The sequence below is a fragment of the Triturus cristatus genome, chromosome 2_1, assembly GCF_964204655.1.
Source record: "Triturus cristatus chromosome 2_1, aTriCri1.1, whole genome shotgun sequence".
In the NCBI taxonomy this organism is placed as follows: Eukaryota; Metazoa; Chordata; class Amphibia; order Caudata; family Salamandridae; genus Triturus; species Triturus cristatus.
The window spans coordinates 997,852,186-997,864,444 of record NC_140581.1 but is presented as its reverse complement, the minus strand read 5'-3'; the positions used below and the strand labels follow the sequence as shown (position 1 = coordinate 997,864,444).

Below are 12,259 nucleotides of genomic sequence, written 5' to 3'. Positions count from 1 at the left end.
GGTGAGTGAACCAGCAAATAGGTTTACATCATTTGTGTGTCAAGTGTGTTGCCTAAAGCAAATGTTTTGTTATTTGTTGGTTAATTGATCGTAAGGGCCAATGCTCTAGTTAAGGACAAACTAACCACTTTACCTCAATAATGATCAAACCCTAATACAGAGCACTTTGTGAATTGTTTTTATCAGACCATGGACTATTTAAGTTCTCAAAGACCATGAGTTGGCAGTCTGTACCTTAAAGCTCTTGAACTCACAAGGCCACCTGATCTAGGAAAGAACCTAGAATTTTAAACCAAAGTGCTTCAGATTTTCTAAACTAGTATTTTATTGGCCTAAATTCTGTACTTCGTTTTTGAGAGCTTTCAGTACAAGAATGTTCCTTGATATTTAGGCCAAGCTGGTGCATCTCTTTGGTCCCCAAAATTCCCCTGTGACTTGCACGGAGATGGTGAAAAATGAGTGCTGTAGTCAAACAATATTTTTAGCACCAACTCTTTCTTCCGAGAAGGCAGAGACACTGCAGCCTAAGGGGCGACCCTGTATTAGAACAATTACTCACATTGAATCTGCTTTCCTCGCGTTTTGCTGGGTTTTGTGAGTATACTTAGCCGCTGTGAAGATTGTTGGCCTATTTAGTGAAGCGTAATCAAATTGTTCTCAGGCTAGATTAGAATCAAATTTGCATTGAGTGGCTCAGGTGAATGTATGTTTTTCATCTCAGTATCATTCTGCACATCAATGGAATCTCAGTCAAATTAAATGTGTGTCTCTGGCCGGGTCCCTTAGCATTGTCAGTAGCCCCGCCCCCATAGCCCCGCCCCAACCCCCCCCCCCTCAGTCCACATTTCAATTTGGTGAGTACCTGCACTTATTTTTAAAGCACTGGGACAAGGGATTTCTGAAATTCTAACTGTGCAATAGCAGCTATTACTTAAGTTATCCCAATTGGTTTTGCTAGACTGAGCCTAGGAAGAGGGGGGGTCCATAGATTCCGTAGGCGATTTGGGAACACACTAATGGTGGAATATTTATGAACCAGTCCTTTATTAAAACCAGGAATAATCTTCCCAGCAAGATTATTTCCTCTGATAACGATGGCAACCAAGTGAAAAATGGCACCAGCCGAGATACAAGTCTTAAATTATTCAAGCTTGGCACTGCACCAACTATACATAGGGATATTGAAATCACTAAAATCTGAATTAGTGTTGATATCAAACCCCCTCTACACCAGGAAATGGTTATAATCTCATTTGTTAGTTGGCAGTTTGATTGCAATTCTGGGTTTTCTCCAGTTCATGGCCGAGGTGATTTGCTTTGGCAGGTATGGTTTGTCAGGCTATGGCAGGGAATAATAGGATATTGGGCCACAAGAGCTTCTGCCTGAACCCCTAAACATAGTATGCCATTGGTTGGGTCTGCATGTTTGTGGTCAGAGCTGCTGTAGCCATCAATATTTATCAGCCAGGAAAGCATTATCTGCTTATCTTTAGGGCCAGAGTGTTTACCAAATTAAGTGAAAACTTACTAGCCCCCCACACCCCCAAAACAGAGTTGTCTCCTGGACTCATGTCTGGGGTGGATGAGAATCACGTAAAGCAAAGGGCCATTTTCTCTTCTGCCTGCCACCGCCAGATATTTCCTGGTGGTAAGAAAAGAAAAAAGTAAGGCTCTTTATTAAAAAAAAGCCATCCCCTCCAAGTTGGGCAGAGGGTCTGACGACTTTACTCCAATGGACCCCTATACCTTCAGGCAGTCTTATTATGGTTCAGTGGCAGAGCTAACAGGGCTACCACTGTCAGAAAACTGTTTCCCCAGACTCCGAATTAAGCAAACAGACCACGGATTTAGCAGGCAGAATATTCGATCACGTTTGTAACTGAACATTCTGCCCTACAAACTAAATCTAGTCCATTTTGTCCAGCAATGATTATTAGTTTAGTGAGGAGGTATTGCTCGACCAGGGCCGGCTTTAGCACTGGTGGCACCCTGTGCAACGTTTGTGGACACCCCTCCCCCCCACCAATGACCAACTCTGCCATGGATTCTCGCAGTACCACTATTTGACAGTGCCCCTCAAGTCTCCATGACCACGGTCTTAGATTCATTTAGAATTGTAGTGCCACCTCATACCAGATTAAGATGTCAGAACACTTTACATCACACGCATTGCAGACAGACAATTGTGTGTGTAGATCAGTATATAGGAAATGTTACATACAGACCTACAAGGAGTAGGAGTCACATTTCGTCCATACTGTTAGGCAGTATAGTTGTAGAGTCCTTGAACTGGAAAAGCACAAATTCCGAATTTAAAATGTAACCCATTGTTAGGGGTTGTCTTCAATGAGGATTCTACCCAAATGAACCCCTTTTGCAATTAGGGGAACAAAAGACGGGCAAATATATAGCTCTAATATTTCCCTTGCAGTTTGCATGCAGCTCTTTGAGGGCAGTTAGTAGCTTACTGCTCTATTAGGATTTTAACTTTTAAACTGCAAGTAACAAAAGGATCTCCGACAAAAGCAGTAACCCATAGACCTATTTATATTATATGCACTTTGATGTGAATGACAATTCGCAGCAGGCATATTAACCCTCTGCATTAGGAGTCAAAACTTCCACTAAACAAAGCTCCAGCCTCTCCAGGAAGAACATTAATCACCGCAGTTGTCATTTTTTTATTGAGGTCTGAAAACTGCTGGGACAAAGTACGCGGCATCAGGTGCTTTTCAAAGGACGAACGTGGCGCTTCCACCCAAAGTCAGCACCCGGTGCGGTGGCACCAATTGCACAGCCCTTGAGCCGGCCCTGTGCTCGATAACATTGTCTCAAGACTAAACTAATCTTCTGCAGAGGCCTTCTTGTACTGAATTCTTCAATTGTTATCCATCCCGGCATCCCACACTGCTTCCCTTTTACTTTAGATTTGCTCCAGTTCGTTACTTCACTGTTTGCACCACAAACCCAATAGGTGCGCAATTCATTTCACAGGAGTTAGCAACCATGAGGTGGCACATGCTGAACTCCGTTACATGTGATAGACTTGAGGAATTGTTAAGTTGGCCCAGCCCTCCATCAGTTACGATTAGGTATGCACACGAGTCATTCTATCAGAATGATTAGGTGTGCCACCCAAGAGAACACAAAGTGTTCACTGGAGACAGTATGCTGCTAGAATGGTTTATTACTAGAAATACATAATACATGGTGACCCAGTATGAAATCTACAACCAAGTAAGATTTAAAATACCGTAGCACTTACAAAAGCATGTCCACCAGAAAATCATGTGCGGTACAAAAAGTGCTCAATAAAGGCCAGTAACCAGCAAGATTCAGTGAATTACCTCAAAGGTAAATACAAATACAATTATGGTCATACAAGTGCTCTCCGCAAGCTTATGCATTTAACCTTGCATGTCCAACTCATCCATCACGATTAGATGGAGCCATGCTCGAGAGGTGGCAGATAATTTGCCATAATTAGTATACAGATGTGAGTGCTGCAGTGCACATGCTACAAACTAACTTTGGCATGCATGCTGGCTGCTAGTCTCCTCCCCTTCGTTCTTTTCCTCAGTATGAGGAGTGCCACCCAACTGGGGATAAAAGGGACCCACCAGCCAGTTGAGTGGTGTGTTCACAACATAGTCCACCATATTATCCAGTGAAACCTTCATTTTGTCCAATTGTCCTTTAGTGGTCGCAAGAACGTGGTCAGAGATTTCTCTGACAGAGGAGGCCAAGTGAAAGTTCTGGTACAAATCGCCAGCCATTGCGCTCATGTGGTGAGCCTGTTCCTGGATGTTGTGGGGCATGCCGTGTATACTGTTTATGTTTGTTTATGTTTATGCTTATGTTTTCTCAACTTTTATTGCGCACGACTACCCTAAGGTGTCTCGGCGCATACAGAACATCCTCCTGACAAAGACATATGAAGAAGCTATTGGTTAAATAACCAAGTCTTCAGGAGTTTACGAAACATGATAAGGGTAGGGGCAGTTTTTATAGCAAAGGGAAGGGAGTTCCACAGCTTAGGAGTAGCTACCAAAAAACGTCTGTCTCCCCATGTGGAGGTTCTAGTGCGTGGCACTGGGAGAAGATGAGTAGAGGCTGATCGTAAAGTTCTATTGGGAACATAAATCCGAAAAGCATCCTTCAGGAACTTAGGTCCCGAATCATGAATGGCTTTATAAGCGATACATAGAGCCTTAAATTTTATCCGACTCTTTACTCTCAGCCAGTGCAACTGATGAATAGCCGCAGATGTGGGGTGACGGAATGGAACATTAAGCATTAATCTAGCTGCCGCATTCTGTACAGATTGCAGCTTAGCTAGAACTTGCTCCCGAGCGTTAAGAAAAAGGCCATTACTATAATCCATTTTTGAAAAGACAAGTGTAGTAATTAAAGTTTTTCCCGCCATTGAAGGAAGGTATGGCAGCAACTTCTTAATCTTTCTAAGCATATAAAAGGAAGATGCCGCCACAGCGTTGGCATGATACTTGAAAGACAGTTTGTCATCGAACATGATACCGAGATTCCTGACCTTGGTTACAGGAGTGGGAGGGGGACCCATATCACTGGGCCACCAAATCGCAGACCACTCAGGGGAGAGCCTACCAAAGGTCAGCACCTCGGTCTTGTCCGAATTCAATTTTAAACTATTATCCGCCATCCATGAGCTAATGGCCAACATCCCTTCCTGAAATTGGGCGGCGACTGCAGGACCGTCTTTTTGAATAGACAGCACCAATTGGGTGTCGTCGGCATAAGTGGTTAACCGCAGCTTATGAGTTTTTATAACCTTCGCCAAATCTGCCACATATATATTAAATAAAGTGGGACTTAGCGAGGATCCCTGAGGAACCCCGCAAGGAAGAACAAAAGTGGGTGAGTAAAAATTACCCATCTTAACCGTTTGAGTTCGGTTGGCAAGAAACGAAGCGATGAGGTTCTTTGCAAGATGGGTTACCCCCATGGATGCGACACGGTCGACCAAGATGGAATGGTCGACCGTGTCGAAGGCGGCGGACAGGTCGAGGAGCACCAGGACTGCTGCCCCCCCCGATCCATGATGGTCCTAATCTCATCAGAAGCTTTTATCAAGGCCGTTTCAGTGCCATGATATTTCCTAAATCCGAACTGCGTGTCATCCAGAAGATTATGATGGTCAACAAATTCGGATAATTGCAGGTTCATCACTGATTCAAATATTTTAGCCGGAAACGGTAGGCAAGCAATGGGCCTATAACTGGCTGAATCAGTGGGGTCTAAAGAAGGTTTTTTAAGTAGTGGTTTTATAGCTGCCTTTTTCCAAATATTCGGATAGGTGCCAGATTGGAAAATGGAGTTGCAAAGGTCCGTTAGGGGAGGTGCTATGACCTCAGTGAGAGTATTCAATATCGCGGGAGGGCAAGGGTCAAAAGGAGAGCCGGACTGGACACTAAAGTGATGCAGGTGGTCTGAAGATGTTTTATAAGGTTGCGGGCAATCGCCAGGGTACGAGACTCAACATCCTGGGAAAAAAGAAGAACAAAACAAATTAAGTACTTGAACAAGGCTACATGTATTAGGCTTACAAACTGCCTATTGTGGCCTCAGTTTAAGCACAGGAATCTAGTCGCAGCAGCTTCTTGCAGGGTTATGCAGAACTTCTGTCCAATGCACACTGCTGCAGGAAGCATCCACAGATCGAAAGTATAAATAGCACTACATTCCCGCACAACTAATTCCTAATCAAGGCAGTAATCTGGAGATCAGGCAAGTGCAGATTTACCTCTGTGCCGTTACACTCCTCGCCATAGTTTTGGCCCGTGCTTTTGCTCCAATCCAACCAAGACTGATAAAGCTTTTCTTGGGCATCATGCAGCTTCTGGTTGGCACTATCCATGTTATTCCGAGCATATTCCATCTAAAGAAGAAAGTGCATTGATGCCTTGTGTTACAGTCCAGTAGTTACCAGATAAACAGTAAGAAAGTAACCAGAGTGCAGTCAATGTGGATAGTTTACCACTGCAGTACCAATAAGAAATCCCCACATTGCAAGTCCAGTTTTGTGCCGATTTTGAATGCTAGCTGTCTAACGGGTCAGATTGAAAGGAAACTAAAGCAGGCATTGAATGCAGAAAATGTTTAATGGACATTGCCAACCACACTGAGTTGGAACAAAAGTGGTATAAAAAATTTCTAATAAGAGGGTACGGACTTTCAGCACAACACTAGACACTAGTCAACGCTAGACACAAGTAAACATCTAGAGGGATAAGCACAGTGGAAATGCTTTTCTTACCAGGGCAACTGTACGGTGGAGGTGAGAAATTGCTTCCTGGCTCCTGGATTTTGCATCACTGAACCGGGCTATGGCTTGCTGGTAGGCACGCTTCCGAACTTTGCTTGACAAGGATCCTATTCGAATATAGTAGTTTGGCTTCTGAGCCCCATCTTCAAAGCCTTGCACACATGCAACTTCTGCAGCTGCAAACAAAAGCAAATTACAAAGTACTTAATTTAGGACCATAACATACCAACTCATTACACTTTAAACCATACTTCTGCATTAAGGGAAGTGAAGAGAATAATGTCCCGCAATCAAAGTAACCATTACAAGTGGGAAGGGAGCCATTTAACCAGCTCCTGTGTGTGAAGTGCAGTACGATTAGCGAACAACAAAAAAAACCCAAAAAAAAAAGCTCCCCAGCCCCTTACAAAACACCAACTAACTTTAGCTTGAACAAGTTATGTCAAGTGTTAGAAGGGTCATTAGCTTTTTGGAGAACTAAGTAACAAGACAAATTTAGTAACCTGCCTTGGTAAAATAAAAGGAACAAAAAGTTTGTATTCAATTTCAAATGGACATAAATTAACAAACCAAACGAAGACCATTCATACCGCAAAACACACAATTGTTTTGTGCATTGCGTAGTACCACTACCGAACTCTAAAGTGTCCTGAGACTGCAAGTCTGTCAGCCATGAAAGGCCTCAAACGTATAATAAGAAACTCATAGGAGATCTTTGCTGCATCATCCCCCTCCCCCCCACAGAGTAACACCTGCAAGTTACACAAGGGTCTCTGCAATAACAAAATTAAACCACCACCCTATCCTACTAGGGTGGCAACCTGGAAAAATGTAGGTTTATGTAGTGCAGAAGACACTAACGTGGTCCTAAACTGCAGGAGGCATGTTACTTTTTTTTTTTTTTTAAAGACACCTATGCTCACTTTAAGCGACACCTTGTAAGCACAAGGCAGCTTATGTTATGTATAGCTTAACAAAAACATTTTTAAAGCAATAGTGCGCCCAGTGGTGTAATTTAGATCTTTGGAAGGAATAATGGACAGGGGGGGTGGGTACACATTACTAGGAATCCAAGTTGGTTATGCTGCTGGGGGGCACTCTAGGTGCTTCAGAGTAAGGAAACAGATCACAGGGAATGCTACGGGGTGGGGGAGGGGGGGGGGCGCGAAGGAGAAAGAAGAGGCAAGGAAGGTGGACTCGTGGACATCCATGGATTGTGCTGCCCAGGAAGAGGATAGTGGAGGGTGTCTAGAGGGGTCAAGACTATTTAAGTTCATGGGCTTTGTGACTTTATGGGCAGAAAAGAGTCTCGGAAGACAAACTACGGGTGTGAGGACAAGCCTGAATGGTCTATGTTTTAAGAGCCAACAGAATGTGGTCTGAAAACAGACAGGGGGGGGGGGGGGCAGAAAAGTGTTCAGTGCAGGAATGGGATGTTGACATATGGCAGGAAAAGAGCAAGTTGAAGTCTAGGAAGATGAGACCCGGTAGGGAGTATATAAACGGAGAATAGTGGGAAGACCAGTGAAATTTGTGCGCCAACTAAAGGCTTATGTCTGAAGTGGACTGTGGATCAAATGACACTTTTCAGCCTGACCAACTGTGGCAACACAAGGACTAGCCAAGGGCCCGCAGAGAGCCAAGAGATAAACATGTGATGGCAAAGTGAGCAGCAGCCAACACCAAGGCTCCATAGCCAGCCCTTTCCCTGCACAGCAGGTCCAGAAAGTCCATTCACCACCACAAACAGGATGGAACACAATAGGTTTTCCAGATACCAGCAATAAACAAACTACAAGTATAGACAGACTTACGGGGGACTAATTAAACAAATCTGCAGATGTACTCACCCAACTCTTCCTCAGTCAGTGGGAGATGCTGGTCTATTAGAGTCTCAGATTTGGTGAGTGCTGTGTCCACACCATTATTCACAATTTGCACCACATGGCTGCCTAGCACGGTGTTAATACTGCCATGTACAACAGACTTTGTCATTTCCACGCTCTCATGAACAGCTTCTTTTGTCTTGTCGACCACACCAGTGATTGTATGAGCCACAGTATCTTTGGCACCCGTTACTGTAATGGATAAGGCTTCTTTGGCACCAACAACCATATTGGAGGCTTTGGACACAATCTATTGAAAAGTACAAGAGCATAAATCTCTATATATTTTATTCAATGTATAGCTTAAGCATTAAAAAAAAAATTGCCTGAATAGGCAAGTTCTCTCAATTACAAAAGTACGTACAATAAGGATTGAAATAAGCTGCACAGCATGGAAGTTTAGCATTAGCACCAGCAAATTACAGACCAAGATAAAGGGCATGCACAGTCAGTATTGCTAACCATATATAAATACTACCACCATACATCTGTATTGTTGAAACTATTACCTTGTCTGACGGCTGATACAATATTGGTAGCTTCTCTTCGATCTTATCAAGACCCATACATGCATAGTCGTTCGCAACTGCAACTGAAAACATTAAAAATTAAGTTTCATACCATTCAGTTTGTATCTGACTATGAATCATGTGCAGAGACTTATTACTGATACGATTACTTTTGTGCCATGGGCACTGCAGCTAGCATATACTACCTATGTGTAGGCATTGCAAATTGACAAAAACTTTATTCCGGTTGATGCACGGAGGGGATAACTGCTGCTAACCTTGGACCTAGTGGTCACTAAAGTGATCTTGTCCAATGTGGCTACTATTACAACTGTAATATTACTAACTTGGGATGATATACGCTTATCAGCAGCTCAGATGACATAATGGTTGAGGAATCCTGCCATAGCCCATGCCTCCAATGCCACCTGTGTTGCCAGCAACTGTCTAACACCCTGTCCACATACAGAAAAAGCTTGTGCGATCGCGCTCAGACCCTCCTTTTCCAACTGTCACTGTCAGATGATTAGAACCCAGTTGTTGATGGCTGTTAGAGGTGTGGCCCAGTATCATGCCCTATCATCCGGGAAGGAGACACCGCCATTATGTAGAGTCCGCAGCACTTGTGTGGGATGACTTTATAATCTGAAATCAAGGAGGGTACATAACTTACTAGCTCTTAACATTTAATGCAGAGCTAGTTGTGAGCTCAAACCATGCCCACCACAATCTCGAGACCAATAAGGTAATTCCCCTTATTGATCAAATAATCCATGTCTCAAGGAAGGCTAAACGTTGAAGCTGCATCACTGAGCTGGTGCAGTCAAAAAGCAAGCGACAGCCTAAACATCAAAAATTAAAGCTCTCATTTATGCCCTATGAAAATGTATATTTAACTGGAACAGCACTGATGGGTACCCTGCTTAACAGTCTTGAAAGCTAAATGCGTCCAACCGATAATTTAAGGAGCATTTGCATCCAAAGCTAAATTAAGTCCTTGGTTGTACAGAACCATGTCAGTTTAAGATCCATTTCCTTACTGCTCAAATCGTGCCCACAAGCATAATCAAGGTTATACCTAGGCCTGGATAAGAGTATGATTGATTTGATAATCGAGATGTATTATCTTATGGTTGATACGAGATTATATGAATTGATGACAGGAGTTTTTTTTTGTTTATATAGAGTTCCATCTGAGACCAGCTTCCCAACACGAAGAGCATTTCTCCAGAGAAAATGTTTGGCCTGCACCTCAAACTGACCCATCTGATAGTAAAGACAGGTAGGGTACACCAAGCCAAGACATTTAACAAAAATGCCAACATTTCAACAAAATCAATATGCAAAGGAGAATCTGGATGGTAGTGTTACAGCCATTACTTAAATATGAGCAACACTAAACAAAACTTTCAGACTCTTCCGTAGTCAAACATTTGATTAACATTTATCTGAAGTCTGCCAACTTTAAAGTCGCCATACTTCTTGAACATACTGGAATCTTAAACGGTTGCGGACCTATGCAATTATAATAGCTATGCCACAGCAAGGCTACCATGGGGAAAATCCGAGGTGCAGCTACCGCCCTTCAAGTGGCTTACATCGCTACTTTCAAGGGATGCATTCACAAATTGGAACAGTAGGGCGAGTAAGACAGTTTACAAACTGAAGTCCATCTACCCACCCAGATCAAGCATGGTTAATTTAACACCGAGTGAAAGTTTAAACCTGGAGCAACAGCACTGCATGTAACATTTACACTGGGGGGGGGGGGGGGAGGGGGGGGGGCTGGGGTCTAGCCAATAATCAGCCTTTAGCTTCACTTACTCTGAGGCTCCATCTTTTGAAGTATTGGTTTGGCGCTGGTTATAGCCATGTTAGTGACGGTCAATACTCCCATTTCTGCCACTTCACAGACCGACCTCAGGTAGGGATGGTTCTCCTTTGTGTTGGCGTAGACCGAGGACACCATGCCATAGGTGGAGCTAATAAGGGGGAGGCTGATCACGCGTGACACCACATTCTGTTTAAGAAACAGACATTGCAAGTCATCTAGAAAAAGAGTCACTGGTTTTACTAAACTCAAAATATAAAAGCAAATTAATAAACCCAGCCATTACCTGTGGATGCTCAACTGCTACCGAAGACATCGTGGTATCGCAAATCCTATTGAACGGATAACAGATTAGCAAAGTAACGAGAAAGTCACAGTAGCAACTCTACTACTTACACCACTAATAAACATTAGCAAAGGATCGAGAGAAACCCGGCAACTCCCGACAGAAAAACCATGCCCTCGGGCGACACTGCAAAACATGGCTAACATGATAACATTCATTCGAATAGGGATGGGCCACATCTAATCCCCGACTAATAAAGCAATGTAAGAGGGAATTTTCAGTGGCGTGGAACAGCGAAACACCTTGGACTTTAATGCCCACCTTTGTAAGACCTCGAGCGAAATCAAAAGGCCAGGAATGCACAGGCTCATCTTACCGTTTAAGCAAATAGGTCACATTTTCAACATGCGACAGTAAAACAGGGATTTAGTGGTTTGCCGCGTTCTCTTTACCTATATCCACATGTGCTAACTAAAATTAGCCTTAGTGTCGGTCCCCTCCCTCAATCTCAAGAGGATCATAAACGCTCCTGGGCTGCACATACGCTGTTCAGAGTGAAGCCTATCTGCTTAAGACCCCTGAAAATCAGAGCAAGGAAGGGGGGGGGGGGGGGGGGGAAGAGAGTCCCATCAAAGGGCGTAACCGACGTAATTAGAGGCGTGGCTTAAAAACACGTAAACTGAAAATCTACGCGTTGGATAGTGTATCCCTGACTGGTATTTTGCTGCTTCAGTCAATGCAACCAGATATACAGAACCACAAGTAACATACAACAAGCCAGGACTATCAGTTTTGTCAATGGCGGTTGTAATGTTGCCCCTTTCTTCCTGTACAATGCCCCACCACAGATGACTAGGACAGCTGGCAAGGTTTGAGGGGTTTATTCATGTATTACACACTCCAGCAGGAGCGCCGGCACGGAGCTCCTTATCCTATTTGAATCGGCGCGCTAATGCGCCCCTAAGATGGCCGCCGCCGGAAGTCCGGTGACGTCACGCCTAGCGTGCCGTCGACTAGACCGCAACACCACATCTCCCCCTTTTACAACCCAATAAGCAATGTCCCTCTCCACAATAGAACAGTCTTACTTGTGGTCCAGGTTGAACTCCTCGAACCTTCGTGGGAGCAGTATTCTTCTTCCGCAGCGTGTCCTCCTGCTTCCTGCGCCTGCGGTCGGGGTATTGCCCCCACCACTCGGATCCGCTTCCCCACACGCTTCTTGGGGCTCAGCCCTACCTAACTCAGTCCCTCGGTCACCAAGCCCCAGAGTCTCGACTTCTCCTCCTCTTGGACTCCAGGATCCCTTGGGAACGCTTCCCGCTTCCCCCTCTGGTCTCCTACACTCGCCTTTCCCCACCGGTGTGGCCCCAGCTCCTGCCTCGCCATCCAGCTCCACGTTCTGTTCAGTCTCATTGATTCTGGTGCATCTTGCCATCCGATCTTGTG

The 12,259-nt window shown here is 44.3% G+C and overlaps 1 pseudogene across 1 annotated transcript in view; it reads right to left on the bottom strand.

The window, feature by feature from the left end:
- The window catches only part of LOC146866213 (perilipin-2-like), a 72,345-nt pseudogene extending 61,490 nt beyond the window's left edge, over positions 1-10,855 (bottom strand). Inside the window, exons 1-2 of the transcript XR_014975692.1 lie at positions 10,814-10,855; positions 10,521-10,716 (exon numbers count right to left, since the gene is read on the bottom strand). The product of XR_014975692.1 is annotated as a perilipin-2-like (transcript). The remainder of the gene's footprint in view (positions 1-10,520; positions 10,717-10,813) is intronic.
- Between the last annotated feature and the right edge of the window lie 1,404 nt (positions 10,856-12,259).